This window comes from Diadema antillarum, unplaced genomic scaffold, assembly GCF_040938485.1.
Source record: "Diadema antillarum isolate AM-2024a unplaced genomic scaffold, OU_Dant_1.0 seq00000774_RagTag, whole genome shotgun sequence".
NCBI lineage: Eukaryota > Metazoa > Echinodermata > Echinoidea > Diadematoida > Diadematidae > Diadema > Diadema antillarum.
Window position 1 is genome coordinate 146155 of NW_027271663.1, and position 21424 is coordinate 167578.

Below are 21424 nucleotides of genomic sequence, written 5' to 3' on the forward strand. Positions count from 1 at the left end.
TAACTTGAATAGGAATTGTACACAATATGCTTTATATAACCTTAAGTGCAACCTTTTTTCCCATGCATTTTGACATAAAATGCATTTTTTCACAACAATAATGATATCTGGGTCAATGATATGTCATTCATGTTAATATGAGTGATAAAATTACCTATCAATTACTGTTTTAAGTATGAAAATCGGTAAAATACTTTTTGAGATATATCCAAAAATGCTAGGGGAAACTTACTTTTTTTACTTATAATATACAAACATGCATTCATTAATTCGTTTTTGTCTAAGACAAGTTATTTTTACTTCAAAATTCTCACCACCCCCTTCTTCAATGACATTTACACTGCAAAATAAATATTGACTGCTTCGTAGGACATATATAGTGAAAATGCCCCCCCCCCCCCCAAAAAAAAAGGTCGATATCTTTTTACGTACCGCATATCACTTAATTTCAAGAATTTTATGGCCCATGTGTCACTCCCTTATAAAATTTGAATGTTCTCTTGTGTTCGTGCCATGTTGCAATAGCATGGAAAAATAAATAGATAAATAAGGATAACAAAAACAATAGTATCAATGAAAGACACATGTAAAATATGATATGTCATTACTGGTACTTTCATTGTTACATCTTTCCTAAGATTATGCAGTAAGCCGTACTGTTCTTAATACTTTTATTTTCCTTTGCTATACCTGGATACAGGGCTTACCTTTAACAATTTCCACCATCGATCCGTTGATTTGCGATCTATAAACATGTGTCGCGGTGGACCAGTAGACCATGTCTTCCCCAGAGTTGTACGTGACGTCCCTGCCTAACTTAGCGATCCGAATCCGAGAAATCACGCGTCCGTGGAGATCGACCACGAAACGCAACATGGTGCCATTGACGAATCTCGTGAACAAATCTATAGTGCCATCTAGGAGTACGACTGAGTTTGAACAGATATGTTTAATATGGCTCACCGCTTGTTTCCTTCAGTCTGAACCGTAATATTCCGTTCGAAATCAAAATGCTATGCTGGCTCAAAATCTGTATGCATACATTCAACATTGCGGTGTTTAATATCACGTTGCATCTACATACGAGGTGGTTGCATCGTTTAGGAAATCACTTTGATATCATCATATTTATCAATAAGGCCCTATTAGGAAAGAATATTATCATTATCTTCATTTTCACAGTTGCTACAACATTTCTCTGACACTATATAGGAACCTAATTCGCGGACGAGATGCCGGGTAAAAGCTATTCTATTCTTTAAAAAAAATGATAATTGTTGTTCGAAAATTAGCAGTTTCATATCCTAGTTATGCGCTCTGTCTATATTTTGACATTTATTTGGGGTTGGAATGGGAATGTTGTCATGGTAGGGTTAAATGAATTCTGTTGATGTTGTTGTTCGATCTAATAGTATTTAAGACCTGGTTTCGTGCAGGATCGACTAAGAATGTTGAAATATATCACAAAAGGCATTGACTCTAGGGAATGTGAGGAAGTTCTCCTGGCCATCCTTCCTCCATCCTTCGATAGAAAACTTGATTTACTTATATCATTTCAACGCAATTACACAGCTTGTGAAGACTGTGTTAGAAGTCTGTTGTCGTATCATGCGTTGTCATCTAGATTCGACAAAATGTTTGATCCATTAAATGTTATTGTACATGCCTTGAAATTGGTCTTCATATTTTTCTCCTTGTATTATCATAGGGTAAAAAGAAAAATCAAAGACCGTTTAAAGTCATCTCTATTCTGCAGTACTCTGGCAAGTTGCAATGACCAAAAAAAGAACTTAATTCAAAGAGTCGCTCTGTATTATGCTTTATAACATTATCTTCGAATCTTCACATTTTTCTCTTGATATTTCATTTGTTGGTGTGGTGTCTCACGTTCACACAAGGCCAACGTAAGCGCCCATGCACACACATAATATACAGACAGAACAAAGCGCATCACCAAATACAGGGCTAAAGAAGCATACCTTCACTAGGATGGCATCTGTACGTTGTCATGGTTTCCTCACACCAGCCGTTACTGCAGGGGTTGCTATGGCAATCTGAGAGGAAAGGGTTTTAACATCACTGCACCATGCCTGAAAGCTGCGTGGGGATGCTGATTACTTTGCAAGATACTCTACGTAAACTGTCTTTTGATTAGGCCTACTTTCACCTTCTGAACGTGACAAAATAAAATGTCTGGATGTGCTTGTGTGAGTGTGTATGGGAGTGTTGAATTGTGTTGCTTGAAGGTTGTTCGCACGCTTTGATGGTAGGTTGCTGTGCATGTCCTCACCAAACATCAGAGTTTGTTATCATCCCCTTGGGACTTTATCTTGCCTGATTCGGTCTGCCAAGATAGGTTAAGGCTTATCTCCATAATCAAACTGTTTAAGGGAAATTTAATATGCAAACAGAACATAAAAATATTCATGAAAAAAGTTAATCTTTTATGTTTGTTTCTTTATTCTAATTGAAATCTTCAACGCTTAAACTTGTCACTACCCAAACCCTCTCGATCTATCTCTCTTAGACGAACCCGGGATGTTGTGTAAAAAGTTGTGTAACTTTGGAAGGGGGGGGGGGGGAGAGCTGGGGAGGGGAAGATCAATAAGCAGACAGAACATTGAAAATTTTTCCCCAAAAAATTGTTAACCTTTTAACAGTTTGTTTCCTGATTTTAATTGAATTTCAATGCCTAAACTTGTCACTACCCCCACCCCCTCTCGATCTATCTCTCTTAGACTAACCCGGGATGCGGCAAATTTTCCTTCCATGCGGGATTCCGATTCTACTTTGTCGTTGAACATGATGAGGGCAGACGCTCTGTCTCGCTGGTGGCAGCAAAACCAGTTTGGGGATGGTCTGAACCAAGCTCCCGTTCGAATCGAGCTCCTGATTACATGGCCGCGGCATGGGCAAGGTGTAATTCAGCTCGTAGACATGATGACAGCGCGAGACGAGATCACAGGCGATCGGAGGCGCTGTTCATGGGAAATTATTGAACATTAAATTTTGATTTGGGAATAAACGAAGGGGATTTGAATTGAGAACATGGTTTATGCAGTAAGTACGTAAGTAAGTAAGTTATGAGTAATTGCGATTGGCCGATTGTATACCCAATCAGACAACCAGTAACAAATGCGTGTCGATACGCGAATGTCATAGGTACGCCTATTTCACGCTTATGCCCCAGTCACGCAGACATCCCGGATCACCCCGGACCACCCCGGATCTGATCCGGGGAGAGATCCGTGTTGACGCCGGATGCCAACACGGCATCTTTTGGAGGTCAAAAACATCCGGCGTTATCCGGGGATTGCCGTGTTGGCAGAGCAATCCGGGGTGGTCCGTGTGGCTGCCGTGTAGCTGCCGTGTTGATCCGTGGAGATGCCGTGTTTGTCCGTGTGGACGCCGCGCTCTTCCGGCCTTATCAGGGTAGCTGCCGTGTTGATACCGTGTGTACAATCATACCAAAATCCCGGATCTCCCCGGATCTCCCCGGATCACCGTGTAGATCCTTGAGCATCCGTGTTTATATGTGACCGTGGCATTATCCAAAATATAAATTTAAACAAACAAGTGAGCCACAGACCTGTATAGACGAGGTTCCCTGACAACTCACAGGCGCATAGCCCTAGCGCGCAGTACGCGAGCCGCTTGACCATCATGGCATATACAGTGGGATGTAACGCTTACGCACTTCCCCTGGATTGTATGGGGTAAGTTTTGCCCCTCATCACGGTCATGACTTGATGGCGTCATTGTAACCTCGTCTATATTAATCCAGGATAGGCTTCATAGAAGGTGCACGTAACTGATATCTCATTGGCCAATCGCTTCGAATTTATCGCTCAGCAATCTTACCACGCACATCGCCAATACCCTTCTAAGGTGTACGAAGCCACTGAAACGGGCCCTAGACAGAATCTTCTCCGGAGAACATTTCGCCAGAGGTTACCCCGAGGCTACCCTGAGTTTTGTGTAGGGTGACCGGGCTTGAGGAGGGAAGGGTTAGCGGATGTTAACTTCTGTAATGATTCTTACATTGTTATGTTATTGTGGTATTTTGAATAAAAAAAAAAAAACCAACTCGCTGAATATCGAAAGCCCCAATGGCAATGAAAACAAACTCAACTTAGAATAGTAACTGGTGAGGTATCCAGTGGTATATTTCTTTCGTGATTGCATAAAACTAAAAACATGTAGGGCCTACAGTTTTACAGGAATATCACTTTTTTTCATGAATTTTAATGCTGATGTGCGAGAATTAAGTGGTGGAATTAATGATGCAAAGTACAGAAAATTTATGAACATACGGAGAGTTTGAATGCATGCAACAACCAATGAAGACCGTTTTCGAAGTTTCTGAATTATTTTTTTTTTTTTATCACGAATATAAGAAAAGGCTTTACATTGATACTGCACTCGTTGCATAACAAAAAGTATTTTGAAAAATATTTTTTAACAAAAACGTTATAACGTATATTTTGACGGTCTTCATCCTAAATTCCTGAAAGAAGTTAGGAGGGAAATTGCTATTCCACTGCAGATTATTTTTTGCGCAGTCGCTGATAGTGCTTACTGACTGGAAGAATGCTAATGTCATACCAATCCATAAGAAAGGGAGTACATCTGATCCTGGTAACTACAGACCAGTCAGTCTGACATCATAAGAGTATGGAATCCATTGTTCGTGATCATATTATGAAGCATCTTGAAAATAATGATCTATTGAGTAGTGTACAGTATGGTATTCGATCCAGACGCTCATGTTCTCTTCAACTCTTGGATTGTCAAGAGTCCTTGACAATGGTGACAGTTTTGATGTACTTTATCTAGACTTCTCTGATTTGATCGTGTACCCCATAGGAGGCTCCTCCTCAAGCTTATACACCTAGGCATCGATAGGAATGTGTTGAGCTGGATTGAGGGTTTTCTCTGCGATAGGATGCAAAGGGTCATTGTCCGTGGTGAGGCTTCTTCATGGAGGGCAGTCCGTAGTGGTGTTCCACAGGGAAGTGTTCTAAGCCCGGTACTATTCCTAATTTTTGTGAATGATATTTCTGGAGATGTCGACTGTAATATGAGATTTTTTAGATGATGCCAAATGCCGGCAGTCAATTAGTGACCCTGGTGATAAACAGTTACTGCAGGATACCATCCACAAACTTGAGGTCTGGTCCCGGATATGGCAGCTCAAATTCAATCACGGAAAAATGTCATGTTATATATGCACCATGGTCGTAGAAATCCTCGGTGTCAATATCAGATGCATTCATAAAAACTACGATAATGTTGAAGTTATTGAGACAGTCAAAGAGGAAAAGGATCTCGGGGTGTACTTTTCTCCTGACCTCAATTTTAGTCTTCATGTACACAAAGTAGCTGCAAAGGCGAATAAAGTTCTTGGTCTGATCAAAAGGACTTTTACTCATCTGACTGGGGAAGTGTTTGTCCTACTGTATAAGACCCTTGTTAGACCACTCTTGGAATATTGCTCTTGTGTGTGGAATGAACTTTCAAAGAGTGATGCAAAGAAGCTTGAATCAGTTCAGAGGAGAGCAACAAAGTTGGTATCAGAGGTTAAGTTGTTGTCATATCCTGAGAGACTCAAGCATTTGGGGATTCCATCCCTAGAGTATCGACGTGAACGTTCAGATATGATTCAAGTGTTCAAAATTTTGCGTGGTATGGAAGACTTTGATCCACCTGTTCTCTTTGTCATCAATGATTATGTTACACGCGGTCAAGTTGAAGTTGTATAAAGAAAGGTGTCGAACAAGTAAGAGGTTGAAGTCTTTCAGTCAGAGAGTAGTAAATACTTGGAATAGCCTTTGTGCAGATGCTGTTGAGGCAACATCAGTGAATAGCTTCAAGTCCAAGCTCAATGATCACTGGAAGCAGATGCATAACAAATTTCATCCAGATTGCATTCCTGATAATTCCATGAATACAGTACAACACATGGATCTCCTCAGGCTCAGGATTAAATCCTTTGAATGGCCCTTTACAAGATTTCAACTTACTGGGCGTCATCGTAGGTAATTAGGATTGTTTCCTATGTTTTTTAACATCTTCAATCTGAAAAATTTCATTAATATTAATAGAAATGAATCGGGTTTGGCATCAAAAGATATTCAAATCAAACTATGCCCTTGAGGGTTAACGTATGAAACGTACAATCCAGGAGTTACAACATGAAGTGAGAGAAAATTCCGCTCCAAGGATTGTAATAATTCAACCAACAAATATAGGCAGAGAGTCCCACTTACCAAAGCAAAGGAGACACAACAGGCCAGCTGTATACTTTCCTTGCAGAACAATCTGGATGCGGATACATATGAAGACGGAATGTTAATATTTATAGTGGTGCCAATTCCGGCTTTCTTCAGCCGACAAGCAAAAAAAAACCAAAACAAAACAAAACAAACAAACAAACAAACAAATTTGCCCGCACTTCTTCTACCATATCAAAAATACATCAAAACAATTCATTAACGACATTTTTTTTCTGGTCCCTCTACTGGAGAGAAAAAAGAAAAACACCAACGAAAATAGATAGCGCTTTCAAGTGCTGATATAACTTTAATTCTGCATATAGGAAGGTTAAGATATTGCGACGGAAAAGAGAACTGGAATATCTGAAGGGATGCGGGTTATTTACACAAGTTTCACAAGCAGGTTTGGTGCATCATTATACGAATAAATTTAACTTGATAATCAATTTCTGATGCTTTCAAATGTATTTATGATATGTCAACAGTTTCTTTTCCAGTTACCATGTCTTCTGTATTTTGTTTCGAAACATTTCAGTTCAACTGAACTTAATTCAATTCAACGCGATTCATTTCAACTCAATTCAATTCAATTCAGTTCAATCAATGGCCACTGAGAAATTTGAGGCGAAAATGTGAGAACAATAAATATAAAAATCTATAGAATGTCTTCATTTGGCCTCTAGTGTCTGCTGAAAAAAAAAAAGACCAGTAATATGACAGATATCTTTGTGTTTTCTCCACCTAAGTCGTGTAGGCCTATGTCGGAGTAGGCCAATAGTCCGGAGCTTATCTTGGTTGGTATAGCTCTACCTCTAAGTATCGAGCCACAACAAGAGGAACAGTCGTTCTGTACAGGTATAGGGTCTACAGGTGGTCGCTATGACAGGTCTGGCATCACCTGATTGTATGTGACTCTTTTCGATAGGTCTGTTGAATACAGTCGAGATTAAATTAAGACGGAAGCGGTTCTTTTGCGCAAGCGATCACAATCTAAAATTTCGAAGGAGTCATATCACACTAAACTTCTTGCGAGCATAAACATAGCAACTTCGGCGATATGTTGATATTTACATGTTTTCCGTTACCTTAAACCCGATTTAGTCAGTATGTTTCCCCGTGCATTCTCAGGCAGGTTTGGATTAGATGGATATTTTGATTGTGAACTTACCATGTCTTTAATGGCTGATATATTCCGACAAAATTACGAATGAATTTCTGCAGATACCAAAACTGAATGTATTTCCTCTGAAGTACAACCGGTGTATATCTCATCTCAGCAAATGTTTGATCATCTTGATGCCTCTAAATGGCTTCTCTGCGGAATCCTAAAGAAGAAAAGTGGATGTATTATACCTCGACTTCCTCACAATCCACCGTTTTAATTAGTTTTTACGCGAACCGCACGAACAGGCTATGACTTTTGCATGGCCCTGTCACCCTCTTAAGCTCGTCTCTTGGCATTGGATATAATGATAACTTATTTACACAGACGGCAGAAACAAAATGGATTCCCAAATGCAAACGTCCGCCTGACTATTTGAAGGTCTGTACGACCAAACTACTTTTAACATCATAGGTGTGTTTTGGCGGTTTTGTGTGTCTTAAATGCAATAATAATGATAATAATGAAAATAATGATAATAATAATGATAATGATAATAATAGTAATAGTAATGATAGTAATTACGACTATAATGATAATTACAATAATAATAACAATAAATAATAATAATAATAATAATAACAGTAATAATAATAATAATAAACAGTACATTTATTTGGCGCTTAATACGGATGTTTCTGAGCGCACAGTAGTGTTCGTTGGAAAGTTGAGTTGTCTTTCTGACACATATTATTATGTCATTTTTTTTCTGTGGCCAAAATGTTCTCCTCTTATGTTGCGTATAAGCCTACATATATGTACTCTTAGCAAAAAGGGAAAGAAAAATAAATTAAACAATTTTACATTTTTCATTTTTCATAGAAGATTTTGATTAAAATCATTGTGTCATATACTATTAGCTGCCTATACCATATCAAAGGTTGTTTAATTGGCTATTATAACCTGGTACAATTGTAGGTGTATGATAATGATACATACATACAATTTCTATAGCGCCATTCTCCACTCTGATTAGATGCTCAAGGGGCTTTACATCAAAGCAAAAAGACTAATAATACAAGTACAGACACCGTAACAGAAGAAGATGAAAAAGAAGACATAAAATATATAATACGCAAATGCCCTTCAAGATATCGGCAAGACGTCGGCATATGTATAAATTTTCCACCAAGAAGGTCATCCAGATGTTTTTACTTGTATATTCAGAAAAAAATAACCTGATTCACAGTTACCCTAAGCGCCAAAATGACGCTTCCCACCTTCCACGTAGGCCTATATCCGAACAATTTTTTTTTGTGCTAAAACACACACACACGCACGCACACACACACACACATACACACACACACACACACACACACACACACACACACACACACACACACAAAACCACGATAATGTATACACAGGCCCCAAGATACTGGAATGACCTCTCACCCGAAATAGCCAGCTTCTCGTCTTTATATTCCTTCAAACGCTTACTAAACGTGTCTTTAGTGAATACATACCTTTCAGAAACCGAATAAGACTGTAATGCCTTGAATATGTAATAACACTACAGTATGTTATTGTCCTATCAAACACACTTGTCAACACCCTGCAGATTTCAATGTAGGACGTTGCCGTCACGCTCTCTGAATCTGTCATTAGCAACTCCGAACTATTTTCGTCTTCTTCTCTCCCTCCTTCTCTCTTCCTCTTTCTCATTTTCTACCCAGAGCTTTCTCACTTTCTACCCAGAGCTTGACGGCAGGCAACAAATGACTTAAAGTATGGTGAAGGAGACATTTGAATCAAGAAAATCATATAAAAGAAGATGCCAAAGCAGAGGGAAATGTCTCCTAAAACAGATTTTAACGTGACTTATTAAAAGATATTCGAGCCACTGAGAAATCGCGACTTAAAAGTGACTAATTTGCTTCACCGATATTCGCTCCGGAACAGCCGTCTTTTTCGAGCTCTAAAATATGACGTCACGAAATTAACAAAACCCTTTACCGCGAGTGCAGCGGGGCATCGAGGCCGCCATTCATAAAGCACGTATTTCTTGGTGATCGGATGCAGTATCTGGCCTGTCTTTAGTCGCATCTGCTTTCTCGGCTGAGATATTAAAACGTCAAATTTTTACCTTATATTGTACGGAAAGACTAAGTCTTTGAGTTTGACATCGAGAGTGAATTGAGTGATGACAATGACAATGACACTGATGGTGACAGTGGCAAAGTCGGGGTGGTAGAAGAAGCGAGGGAGAGGCGACGGATATGATATGGAAGGCCGTTGCGGACATGATTCGTTTGGGGCATACGTATGGAAACGTGCATACGCATGCAACTGCCTTTAGGAATGACCAATCAGCGAGTGTTGTAGGGCAAACGTTTGAAGGGTGTTAAGCAAACGTTTGCATGTTATCTATAATACGTATGGCCCATTCCATACGTATATTAGTTGGGGGCCTAAGGGCTCAAAATGGGTTGTTTGGTTCAGATTCTTCCAAAAGCACCAAATTTGGCTCATAGGTCCCTTGTACCATACTCTTTCGATTTTTGATGGGCGCCAAGACTAAAAACCCTTGGGGCCGCCATATTGGTAAAATCCAATATGGCCGCCATCCGGGTTAAAGGTCAACTGCAGTTACAAATTGAAAAGGTGGATTAATGTTATGAATCCCATGTGGAAGATTTTACGGGGTTGGAGAATGTGATTCTAAATATCATTTCTACAATTCAAGGTCACTATCACCTCTCAAGGTCACTTTCAAGGTCAAATAAGGGTCAAATCAGGCATTTTGTGCATTTTTCGAAATGGCGTCTGTGAGCATTCAACTGCAATTCACTGGTATCCCTTTTTTGTCCCATTTGTCATCTCTTCCATACTCCTTCAATGGTCAGTTAGGGCCAAGAGCGGTTCTACCCCTATCAATAATGATTATGACAAATAAATGAAAAAATATATTCAATATATATATATATATATATATATATATATATAATATATATATATATATATATATATATATATATATATACATTGAAATCTTAGAGCACAGAAAACGGGCTTCCATCGGTTTCGTTTTCTTTTCTCATTTTCTTTCCTCAAATTTATCCCAATTTATCAGTTGTTTCGGGTCAGTTTTTCCTTTCTTTGTTTCATATATATATATATATATATACATGCTTAAATACGGCCGCCATCCTATTCCAAGGTGCCGAATCAGGGTGCAATGGCAAAGAGGGTAATAAACACGCCTAATCTTATTTTGTCTTCGTTTTTTCTTCTGACGAGATAGCTGGATAGCCCGTATGCAACTATCTGCTGGTCAGTTGTATGTACTTGGGGTGGACCACTTTACCGGTTTATGCACTTTGAGTTTTCCGATAACGGAATGCCGATTCGGGATCTTTTCATGTGTCTGGGTTTGTGACTCTTTCACACAAGGGACTTCCACTTTTTATATCCAAGTGATGAGGTGCAAAGTGTTGTGCCTCTACTAGAGGGGACGGTAAGACAACACACACCATTGCTCAGTTAGACTTGAGATAAGCATAGGATTCGAACCCGCGCCGGAACACAAGTCTTTAGACCGCAAGCCATACGCTACCGACTGAGCCACCTCGTCACCTTTCATGATCAATTATATAACTTTCCAGCTGGCAAGCGATATGATCCTCCTCCTGCTGAAATTGGTGTATGTCTGCTCTCCCTCGACAAGACAGCGTCTGCTTCTTCAGTGAAGGAAGCAATGGCCGAAGCTTCCAGGGAATCGAGCTCCTCAATCCAGGTCAGACCAGTATTCTAGGGGCAGTTTACTAAATTCGATCATTAAAGTCCTTTAATGGCAATATCTTATCAGAGTAGATGAAGACAATTCAGCTGAAGGATTTTTAAAATCTTTTTTTTATTCTCTTTTTATCAAACGAAACCGTTTCTTTACAAATGACTATAAAAAGGGAAACTGAACACCTATTGATGTTCTACGGGATACTGATCCTGAAGAAAATAATCTTAACATTTTTGCGCAGCATTACTGTGCAGTCCTCTGACAAGAGATGGTGATGGCACCACTCAGATCTCAAATTATGATTGGAAGAGCGGAGCGGCTTCTTGAAAATTAAGATTGAAAAATAACGAACTCTCCTCATCTATCAGCACACGGATATCCAAGAATGAATGGGACGGACAACCCATCCTGAGCACCTGATTCGAGACAGAAATATCCAACAGGAATTGTGATCTCACAACCCTTCAGCTTTCCAACAACTTAGATGCGATCTAATACGCAAAGATATATATCTTTACAAAGGATGACATAATGTTTTCTGAAAGCATTTTCTGAAAACAGTATACAATCGCACGGATGAGCATAGCATCACATTTTCGGTAGCGTGCTTTTTTTTAATCCCTTTGATCTGAGGGAGTTACGGGTGGGTCGTGGTATTGAAAAGATAAAGGATTTTTCAGCTTTTTCTTGTACAGCATACCTCTCTTCCACTACCTGAGCCCAACATCAGGCACTGACAGGGTGCGACATTTCTTCAGACTTGCTTTGATGTGGCAGGCAAAATGCCTAAGTAGTATGGGTCAGCAAACCAGAGCTCACTGACACATTAATTACTTTGATAATCGTGCTCATGTCCAACAAGGACCGATGAGCAACAAGGTTTATGGGGCAGCCAGCGTCAACGAGGGTAGGGTAGCAGATCATCAGAAACCACCTTATCTGCTCAAGCGGCGCTGTATCAACATTTCGAAGATGAGTGCTGCTGCAAGTTAGTTTCTACTGGAATCATGACAGCATGGGTCGTGATGTGATCCCTGACTTCAGGGAGTAGAGTTTGAGGAAAGATGGCACAGGCACATGACAATTACTAGTACTATCAGCCACTCTCCGCAATGCTTCAGTACCAAATTTCATTCTTCTGCACCACAGCTGTTTCAAGGCATGCATTGGGAGGTGGAAAACATGGAAATGAAAAAAAAAATAATGAAATGAATGAATGAATTAATTAATGAAAGTGAAAATGCACAATGTAGAGCAGGTGTCAGACGAGCCATGGTCAGTAGTTTGATATTGCTGCAAACTAAAAGTGGGGGGGGGGGGGGATTGACGGTCTATCTGACGGGAGGAGACATTGTCGCAATGCCAGCGTCTCGAAGAAATTATTTTCGCTGTCACAACTAACGCGATTTCCAGGGCGACTTCCAAGACGTCTTCAAACAAAGGGACAACTTATTTGCTTGGAAGTCACGGGAATGTTGGCACGGCTTTTGCAGTCGCAGGGACTTATCAGAGACGTCCTTTCTCAGCGACTTCTCCCTTTCGTCGCCATTATGTTATTACGGTCTCCACAAGATGTGGGGACATCTCGAAGATGTTGCAGACAAATTTAGTCCCCACGACATGGCCACAGTGATGGAGACCTCGCAGAGACGTCTCGGAGACAAGCTGGAAGACGGAAATAGTCTCTGCAAAAATTGAAAATGTTCGATTCTCCTGCGAATCCTACAGATTGGGCTCGTCTCCAGGAGACGTGCGTCATAGAGATGTTGCGAAGAGTAGAGTTGCAACCTATAGTCTTCAGCCCAACGAGATACCAACTTATAAAGTCTTGTGATATCATACCAATTTGCGTCCAATCACTGTGGATAGAATCTTAATAGACCCTAGAAGGTGTCATGAAAGTTGTACTATAGCATATCTAACCTGAACCCTGTTAATGGTGTCACTGTGGCACCTGTGAAATATGCTTGTTCCCTACATGGCGTCACCAGGACCGTCATGTTCTCTGAACGGCATATTTAGCTGTGGAGGCACATAAAATTTCCTATACGGACTTTAGAATCGAACTTTCTTACACAAATTCGAAAATAGCAAATTGATGCCAAGCTGATGTACTAAAAACTCTCTTAAACACGGCAGATTTGTTTTTCTTTTTCCATCCAGATTAGGAGTGATCTTTATAATTATTATTCCATTGAATTTAAATCTGAATTATGAATATCTATTTTGATTGAGGATCCCTGAACTGCAACATAGAAATAAAAACACTTCTCTTTTTAGTGGCAACGTCAAGGACGCCGGTAATATTCCTTGCAGATGAAGATGAAAATAATAATCCAATAATCAAATTTTGAAAACTCTTTGAAAGGGCATTACCCATAATTCTAACTAGCTCTTTTGGCTGTCATTAAAGCAAATGCAAATATATTGAATTCCGCAAATATGACCTGTCGGTGAGGACATTTCCTCTTAGCGCCTGTAATATGAAAATAATTAATGGAATGATTGTGACATGAACTATGATATTCCATAGCTTTGGACAGAATCTCACTTAAAAGCTTGTGTAGCCATATTATAACAGGCCATAATTGAAATGATGCAGAAAAAAAAATTACCGTAAGTAATCATTAAAAATGAAATTGAAGGGTTGCCAAGTCTTCAAATTTAATTGTGAAATAAGGATCTGAGTAAGATCCCTTAAACCTAATTACTCTCAGAAAGGGGTTCTTATTATAATTCATAAGTGTATACCTAGTGTTTGAAATCTTAACACGAAAGCAGATACATTGATGTTACTCGTGAGAAAGCCCACCTCTCCGTCTCCCACAGCCCTCAACAACTGCAATTCTATTGGCAGGGCTGGCATTCCTCCTATATTGACTATAGGCAAGCCATTTTATAAATTACCTATTGTGAATATAATGGTTTGACCCCAAATGACCTTTAGGGAGACCTTATAAGGAAAAGTTGACATTAGACCATAAAACAACTTAAGAATCGAATTCCTTGACCCATAAAACCTCTAAAGCTGACTTTTCAAATTACTGTATACACTTTAAAGGTTTTTAATTGTTAAACTGGCCTTTAAATGTAGGTGGCAGCCAAATTGGATTTTGCAAATATGCCGCCCCGGAGGGCGCCCTTCACAAGAAATACACTTTTTTTCAGCCGTCGACAACTGCAATTCTATTACTAAGGCTGGCATTCCTGGAATATTGACCATGGGCAAGCCATTTTTTCAATAAACTGTTATGAATACAATGGCTTGACCCCTAAATGACCTTAAGGTGACCTTATAAGGAAAAATTGACTTCAGACCATGAAAACAACTTCAGATTCGAATTCCTTGACCCAGAAAACCTCTTAAACTGACTTTTTAAATGATTGTAACCCTTAGATGTTTTCAAATGCAAGTGACCTTTAAACCTATATGACGGCCATATTGGATTTTGGCAATATGGCCGCCCCAGAGGGCGCCCTTCTTGGCGCCCATCAAAAATCGAAATAGAATGGTTTGGACTACATGTGTGCCAAATTTTGATGCTTTTGGAAAATTTTGAACCAAAAATCCCTTGCGCCCCCCACTATATTAATTTACTGCGCATAATTATGCATGCAATCGAACAACCAATCTTCGTTGAATATGCATTTGTATATGTGTGTATGTTGCGTGTCTGTGTGTAGCGTGTGCACGGTAGGTACTCACGCCGGATCTGAGCAAGGAGGTACTAAGTGTACGTGTATGTGTACGTGGCAATCTCACACCGTACCTTGTTAGTTCCTACACTTTTTAACATTGTTAAAGCTGCCTTCTTCAATGAGCTGAAGGTGTGTTTTGTTTTTTTTTTAACTTTTGCACTTACCGCAATTCTTTTCCACTTGAGTTTCATTGGCCGCAATGAGCTGGTCTGAGGAGTACTGAGCCGTACTGAGCTGATCAGCGGGTTCTAACAGCTAACTTCATTCGTTGCCTTGAAAATCAATTTACTGGCATTCTGCGCATACGTATAAAAACGGCATACGTTTGCTAAAAAAAAAAGAAAAACCCAACAACTTGAAAACGTATGCTATCGCACCGTGCAATCGTTTGCCGGACAACATTCGCTGATTGGCCAATTAGCAAACGTTTGCTAGCAGTTGCCTACGTATGCCCATTTAAATACGTATGCCCAAACGAATTATGTCCGCAACGGCCTTCCATAAACAGAGCCCACTGTGTGGGTGGAGTGCGTAGCACGTCATAATCTTGGCCACCAAAATTTTACCATCAGATCGGGTTCAGGTGGTCTAAGAAGGGTCTCAAAACACTATCTCTCCATCATTCTGGAGACGTTTTTACCTTCTGAAAGTTGATTATTCATATTCCAAGAGACTTAAACTTTCCAGAAATGTATGAACCTCACCTTGTTTATGAATATCGTCCTTTTCTTTTCTCGTTCACCATACTTTAATAGGTGTATATGTCACTTTTGTAACACAACCATGTGATAGTTTTAATGCAATATCAAGTGATATATTCAAGTAGGCCCTATTATGTGTAAATCATGTCCTGTTTCGGAAACAAATGATAGCTTGGTCACAATTATGAATTGCGTCTTAGTATAGTTTTCTTTTTCTTTTATTTCTTAATCATACAGGCATACCCTGTTTTCCTTATTGGGACCATTTAATCAGCTCGTCTGTACTTCAACCGTTCTCCGTTTCTATATCACAAACACTGATTATCAGAGGCTTACAGACGAACAAGCCTGCTTTCGCGTAGGTCCCATCATATTTCTCTTTACTTGTACAACCCCATTTCGATTTTTGACCAGTTATCATTATAATTACTGTTATTTTAATTTATGTATTTTTTGTGATTGTTGATAAGGTTAAAGAACTTGTGCTGTTATTTTTTAATGTAATATTGATATACGAGAAGTATGAAGAAAATGAAATCGAAATTGAAATTGAGATAAGCAACAGTAACAAAAGAGCAATTAAAGTTATGGAGATATGAATGAAAAAATAGCAGAAATAAGATTTCGATCTCTTGTTTCTCTTTATATTAAAAAAAAAGCAGAGTGGGGAAATTGAAGGGGAACATGAAAATCAATTTTATATCTGATGTGTACACGCAATATTGTAGTCATTCTATATATTATTGATGTTTTTAAGTTTCAATGATGATGTGGGCTTGAATAATATATCTTGACATTTTGCATGTTCTACGTGTATATCATGTCTGTTGGATGCACGTCACGAGACCGACACCCACGAGTCAGACAGCCCATGATTCATAGAGCTCACGAGTCATACAGCCCCCGAGTTAGACACTATTTTAAGCCAACAAGGCCCACGAGACCAACACATTAAGCCCCGTGTTGTTTCTGTCGAAATCAAAAGGTATATTACGCTCTAAAAAAATCCCGGGTCAGAACTGACCCGTAACTGGGTCCATTGGGGTCACACACCGTTCCGGGTCAGAAATGACAAGGAATGGGGTCAGATATGACCCCATCCAGAGTCATGTATTGGGTTAGGGTGACCCCATTCCGGGTCTTCATGACCAAATTCCAAGTCATTTTTGACCGGAACGGTGTGTGACCCCAACGGGCCCAGTTCCGGGTCAGTTCTGACCCGGGATTTTTTAGAGTGTACACAGGAGATGAATTAGCCTGGGTGGGGCGATGAAATACATTGTATATAGTTTCGTTTGTGTGCGTGTGTGTGTGTGTCGTGTGTGTATGACCGTATGCATGTTAATGGGGATTGACTGATGTTTTTCTACTATAGAAGCGTTATACAAAATTGGGCATGCATGTAGATAACAAAATATGTATGAATACGTTGATGTATAGACACATACATAATATCGGTGTGTTTGTGCTTGTTTAATAGATCCTTATACGTTGGATTCGACAGCATGGTCAAGAGTTTAAAGAACGAAAACGTTAACTGAATATTTGGAGGCAAGTCGGTTAGACTGCAACCAATATCTTAATTCTGACTATCATCATTCTCCAACTGTTCTGTGCTGACTATATTACACGATAAGCATAAATTATTTTCTGGCGCATATCAGATCTTTCACATACGAGTTTCTCAAATATTACATCTGTAATATACAAAAACAAGTGACGCAGTAATGTGCATATTTTGCTCTAGTATACACCCAACAATTAACAAATATAAGATTGTTGGCAAAAGACGACGATGATAAATGAATATACAGCACATGGGAAAGTCAAAAGAGAGTGAAATTTGCACGTTCATTTGAGAAAAGTACAATATTGATCATTGTTAAAGGAGGCTTTCATGAAAAGTGCACATTTCACTAATTTCAGAAGTTCCTGTTATTATGAAATACTGTAGTTCCTACTAATAGCAATCGTAACAACATGAATATCCAAATCAAATAACGAGATGATGAGTGGCCTCACCAGTCTTCCATGAACCTGCAAACGGATTTTTTTGTGTGTTTTTTTTTAAAGAAATCTTAAAAGGGGAAAATAACCTTTTAATCAAATAACGTTTTACGTTGAAATAACTTTTTTGTCTTAATGATCTTTCATCGGAAGGACTGAAGTTGATGAAACTTAAAATGACGGAGTAAAATACTTAAGTTGATGAAACTTGTATTTACAATGGCTCGTGCATAAACCAGTGAAGGTGGAGAAGGGGGTGATAACATACTAAACTAGTCTCACTTGGGCACAACTACTGCCAATATTTGGGACAAATGAGTATAATTTCAAAGATTTCCATTCCTTTCCACTCATGCTTTTTGTAATTATTTCCTATTTTAATGAAGATGACGTTTTTGTATTCTCCTCTATTTACTGCAGTCAAAGTAAACATTCGGTGTCATTGCACTCCAGCAAATCCTGTTATTCTGATGTCATTTTCTGATAAAATCTATTGTCGTGTCCACACGATACACGATCATCAAAAAGTAACAATATTTATATGCACAAATAGATGAAATGACGTATTACGATCATACAATGTATCACCTGAATAACACTCAGCAAAAAAAGAAAGTAAATATTTTTTCGAAGTTATATTTTTCATAGAATTTTATGAAAATCAATGCATTATATACCATTTTAAAGGTAATTAAATTGGCTATTAAGCTAATAGGTTAATTAAAAAGAAGATTTTGCGCATGAGTGAGCACATTCGTTCTTGTCCTCCAAAGCACAAAATCAAAAATTGCAAAAAATGGCATGTTCTCTTTTATTTGCAAATGCCCTTCACGATAACTTTGACAGCAAAAGAACAATTTTACACTATGAGAGACATGAATGAAATAGGAAATATAAGTTTTTGTTCTCTTTATTACTTTATAACATCTAAGAAAAACAAAGTGGGAAACTAAAGGGAAAAACAAGAATTTTCTGTCAAGTCAAACTTCAGATGACATAGGGAATGATAAGCATAAAGGATGATTAAATAAGCTGAATTTCTTTCTTTATTTCTTTTATTCTAGTGATTTAAAAGGCCATGTGACAGTTTCAAGAACCTAACATTATTTACAATTTCTAAATTTGAAAAAAATAGCTCAAATTTCTACCATTTTTGTTGACTTTTACTTCTTCTCTTATTTCATTTGAATTTAGATTTGGCATAAGATGCTTTATTTTCCTCCAGTATTTTTAGCCTTCATTGATCTTTTGGGCTTTAGAGATATCACAGAGATCAAAGGTTTATTTTGCAACTTAATACATGTTTCGTTTTGTGTGAAATGTGTTGTTTGTTCTTATTGTTCCATGGAATACGCATGAATGACAACTTGTTCAATTTTGCAATTTTTACTTTTGTGCCTTGGAAGAGAAAAACAATGTTGTTCACTCATGCGTACAATTTCTTTTTTTGTTGTTGACCTACCAGGTTGATAGCCATTTAAATTACCTTCAATATGATATATAATATGTTAGCTTTCAGCCAAATATTCTATGAGAAATCTAAACTTGAAAAAGCGTTGACTTTCTTTTTTTTTGGCTGAGTGTACATAGCAAGAATTTCAAAAACCTATAAAAAGGCATATATATACACGTGTCATGCATTTACATCATACATACACGTTGACATAATTAAAACAAGCACATACGCATTCTCTTCTGATTGGATTGTTTTAGTGTATTATTAATACAAAGTGTCTGAGAAAGCCATTGAATCAAATTTGATTGTATGAATTCACTCATTCGTGAAGATTTTGACAAAATATATAATTCAGTATAACACCAAATCACGAGGCAAGTGACTGCATCAGAGCGGCATGCTGTTTGCTTGCCCATGATGGCAAACCACAGTTAGAGCAAATCGAAACCGGTGTAAGTTACGTTCGAATCTATTTCTACTTAATGGTTTGCATCTTTTTTTTTCAATACTTAATAATCACTATTTACAATGATGCTGTTTAGTGACATAATTACGTTTTGATTATGCCACGTTTACTACAGGCAATGACAGGTCTGTTTTTCTTTTCTGTTCTGTTCTTTTTTTAGCGGACAACTCTTTTTCAACACTTACTCTTCTGTCATATTGCTTCCAAGTATTCGTTAATGTTCTTCATTATTCTATTTAATGGTACACATTATGTCCTAAACCTTTCACATTTTGCTATTTTTTAAATTCTTTATAAACTATTCAAACAATGTGCTGGTGTAATGTGTGCTTTGTATTTGGTAAAACTTTGGAAAATAGATAAAACCAAATTGAATTATATTTCAACAGGTTTGTATTGCAGCATATAGACTTGGGTTTCTGTAGGTCAAAGCAAATGTGACCATTATCATATTGGAGTCCTGTTGACTAATGATCGTTCATACAGCATTACCTCCTTATCCTTTGCGTTAGAACTGAGATTTCACCTTCATTTGTTGATTGGACATGACAAATGTGATCAGTTCGAAAGATGGCCTTATGTAAGGCAGCTTAATTGATGCGTATGCCATCTCAGATATAAAATTATGATAAATACAAACCATATCACGGGATGGGAATAGGGAAATAAAATGGAATGAAATGAAATCAAAAAAGATAAGATCGTTCCTTTGTTCCTAAAATGAAATGAAATGAAATGAAATGAACTGAAAAAGATAAGATCGTTCCTATCGTTCCTAAAATGAAATGAAATGAAAAAAAAAATGAAATGAAAAAGATAAGATCATTCCTTTGTTCCTAAAATGAAATGAAATGAAATGAAATGAAAAAGATAAGATCGTTTCTATCGTTCCTATTAAAATGAAATGAAATGAAATGAAAAAGATAAGAACGTTCCTATCGTCGTGACCGTTGGTGCGTGTCTCAAAATACAGTGTACTATTTCTGCTGATGGACTGACACAGAAATATGGGCGGTTCTAATGCTCATGCGCCGAACCTCACCATCTAGCGGAATGAAGCGGTCTTGGCGCGTCTCTTTCTCCGCGTAGTCCACAATCAGGCCCATACCCTTCTCTCTGTTCTCTCGTACACCTATCCAGTACACAACGCCATCGTGGAACTGCACGTCAAAAACGTAGATAATTCCTTCTGGCGTAATGTCGATGATGCTGTCCAGTGAGGCGTCAACGTCCTTGAAAAATATCTTCCTCTTTCCGTAGTCGGAGAAAAACAGTCGAATTGTGTCTCCTGAGAAATGGAAATTTTTTGCGCACATTATGTTTTGCCTTTATAGTTCCCCCCATTCTATGCATTTAGACTTTGACCGTTCTTTTCATGAGGCATGTCAAAGACAACAAACAAATCCGGTCATTGATATCCTAAGACTGATATGCGTTGACAAGCCAACTGTTAAAGCCAAACTATTCTACAGTGCAGCATTATCGTGATTATAACACGCATATTGCTTTTACCTGACACTTCATAATCATATTCAATGTAGAAGCTTATTATTTTCGTTAATAAAGTAAAGAGGAATAAATACTTTAATTTATATATATATATATATATATATATATATATATATATATATATGTCGTATTTGCTCCGCGTATTGACAGTACTAGAAATAGCATTAATAAAGTCATGATAGAGGAATGCATTAAATGCCAATTGCCTTGATTTTAATTCAAAATCCTAATTTTCGGGGGCCTCCCCCTTTGTCAGGGATAAAAGTGCGAATGAATTTTCACAGTGATATTAAATGACAGCAACCTCTTCTCCACCCCAAAATGTCAGTCTCTAGCTATGGGATATCTACATCATGGGCGTAAATCCCGGGGGATGGGGGGGGGGGGTATCCCCCCCCCCCCTCGAAATG